Source organism: Octopus bimaculoides, chromosome 12 (assembly GCF_001194135.2).
Source record: "Octopus bimaculoides isolate UCB-OBI-ISO-001 chromosome 12, ASM119413v2, whole genome shotgun sequence".
NCBI lineage: Eukaryota > Metazoa > Mollusca > Cephalopoda > Octopoda > Octopodidae > Octopus > Octopus bimaculoides.
In genome coordinates, this window is record NC_068992.1 from 59132892 (window position 1) to 59135897 (window position 3006).

Consider the following 3006-nt stretch of genomic DNA (forward strand, 5'->3'; position numbering starts at 1 on the left):
GGGGAGTTCATGGCTCAAATTAGTATGTTTTGAATAGGATTTGATTGGTAAACGATAGTGACAAGACTAGTCTTAGAAATTTTTGTAGGTTCCCCGCTACGCCCGTATGTTAGTCATCAAGTGGGTATGTTGGAAGAAAGTATTTATTTGGAAGGTACCCTCCTCCTGAACTATTTAACCACAAATAAGGAGCTTAATCTACCTTTACACAACTTTTTTAACCCATAGATAGGACCCTGACTGCTACAACCGTTCCGGCTCAGAACGGACCTGAGAATAATGGAAATTAAGGGATGACTCTGTGTTCCCCCTCAACTCCAGAACGCCCGAACTGGAGCCTCACTACCAGATGCAGTTTAATGTCATACCCAAGAACGTGCAGAAAACTTTGAATAGAAGTACTTGTTTATTAACAACTTGCATGAATTTAGAACTCCATGTATATTCTCATATATTCTCATATGTTCAACGAGAATCTCCCGATAAGCTTTACTATTATAGTCCGAGTTTCTCTTGGTTGTTTTGTAGTTTAGAAATATCCCAGAGTACTCACAGAGGAAGCAAAATGAAAGAAGAGTGTTTGTCCATAAATTATTTGATTAAGTCGCTCGGATGATGGGATTAAAAAAGACTTGTAGCCCCAAAGCTCTCCTTTTCTAATTACCGGCGAATTCTAGGAGACTAGGATAGCATCATATCTTGCTACTGCTTGATTGATATATCTACAAGAATACAAGTGTGCGTGCGTGTGTGTGTGTGTGTGTGTGTGTGTGTATGTGCTTATCTGGGTGTGAGTATGAAATATATTTAGATAGAAATGGAAAGAAAAATGTTTCCTTTGAGAAAGAGCTGTGCAAAGAACAAGATGACGCAAGTCATGACATGGTATTCTCTAGAATAAGTTATATCAGTCTGGTTCGCCATTAAGTTTCCTGACATTTTAACTAGACGATCGAATGAATTCGAAATTTATGTTTTAACCAAAGTGTTATGAAAATGTCCGGAATTAATGACTTACTCCTTGAAGAATATCATTGCTCCCAGAATGCATTGTGTTCTTTGCCTACAATGTTCTACCGTTGCATTTCCGAGTCCGGAAGTTACACCTAATATATAAAAAGTCAACTAACGACAAGCTGTTCAGTTTAAATGTCAAGTATTGAGAGATGTTAATAAGTAGACGCTCAGGTAAATGTTTTATTTTCCGCTTCTCCGAAGAATCTTAATGATAAGTTAAACTAAAAATGGAATAAATCAACAACAACGGTTGCTATACAGCAATGCTTACGTTAGATAAATGAAAATAACAAATGAAGAATTTTTGTTGAAGTCAGTAGGAATTTCTTTCCGTTTCATTCCTCCTTGAAACTTTGGTAAGTTACAGACGCCTAGTTGATCGCCTGATAAATGGTTGCATAATATTTCGCCATGGCTTTCTTTTTCTTTGGTTTTAATTATGTTCTGTATGAATCTTTGCAATCTGAAGCCAATACATACTGAATATTTTTCATAGCTTATTCAGAAGAGGATGAGTAACACCCAGAGACTTTTAAGACCCTCAATGACTGGCGGAAGAAATTTATCCTTGGACAAGGTATTAACGAGCTCAAGAGAAAGCTAAACAGCAGAAGGTCTTCAGGGAAGACACCACCACCACCACCACATGCTAATATTTCGACCCTTAACGCCTTACAGTATAAAGGGACCAGGCTGCATCCAGGTCATAACTCCTGGATAGCCGGTACCAGCTTGCACATTATGTCTTACAGTCTGCATTGTAACATCCCTGGATGATTATGCTGCCCAAGACCCAAGCAACTTTGAGTGCTGTAACCAGTCAGTCTCAGACAGCAGTTGACAGCATGGTAAATTATGACTTCTGGAATTCACTGTCATTCCTCTTGGAACAGATCCAGTTGGAATCCTTTTCAACTGTTTCTACCATTGCTCTAAGAACTCTGGATTTCTTTCTCCCAGAAATTGAGAGCTGTTTCATAAGATTATGGTCAGATTTGCCCACAGACCCTGTCGCGAATGATTGCAAAGGAAACAGCATTTTCCTTAAATGCTTCTAAGTGTCACGTTGCTGTGATAAACCATGGAATGGGATAAGTTTAGCACTCAGGAATGTGTTTGTATCCGCCAAATTTTACCTACGAGGCTTTGGTGGACTGGAAGAGGATGTGACGGTGGAAGACACCCAAAACACTGGTATTGTACCCACAACAACTTAGTTGCCATGGAATCTTCTTAAACTTACACTCATGCTTGCGTATCCATACCTTTGGTTTGTATTCAGCAGCTTCGATGAAATAAAGTAAAGTGTTTATCTCATCTTAATATCTTAATATGATATAAATCAAGTACTTCAAAGCTGGCATAAACTCTGGTCGAGATAACTTGTTAATATGTAAACTAAGAGAGCAAATAGTAGTTAAACTAAGTCCCTGAAGCTGTCGTGTTTAACACTTGTAACACTAGACTGCTATTAAATATTTAAACATGATATTAAAAGAAAACTTTCTATGTAAATCTTATTTAACTTAATGACACATCTAGCATTTGCAATTTCTTTTCATTTACCTTGTATGTAATGTTTATGGGAGCCATTCATATAGATTAGTACAATGTAACCGCTTACCTAATACTATTGCGCATCACACATCCTTATAGTGGAAATGCATCTGTATTAATCTTCTACCATTTTCTTCAGTGTAACATTTATTTATTTTTTATTATGGTAAACAATACATTGATTTACAAAGTTTCTAATATATTTTTAACTTAATCTTATAATACACAGACACACACACGAATATATATATATATATATATATATATATACATACATACATACATACATACATACATACATACATATATTCTAAGTTCAAATTCTGCTGAGGTCAATTTTGCCTTTCATCCTTTAGGAGTCGATGAAATAAGTACCAGTCATGCACTGGGATTGATATAATCGACTAGACTCCCTCCTCCAAAATTCTATAC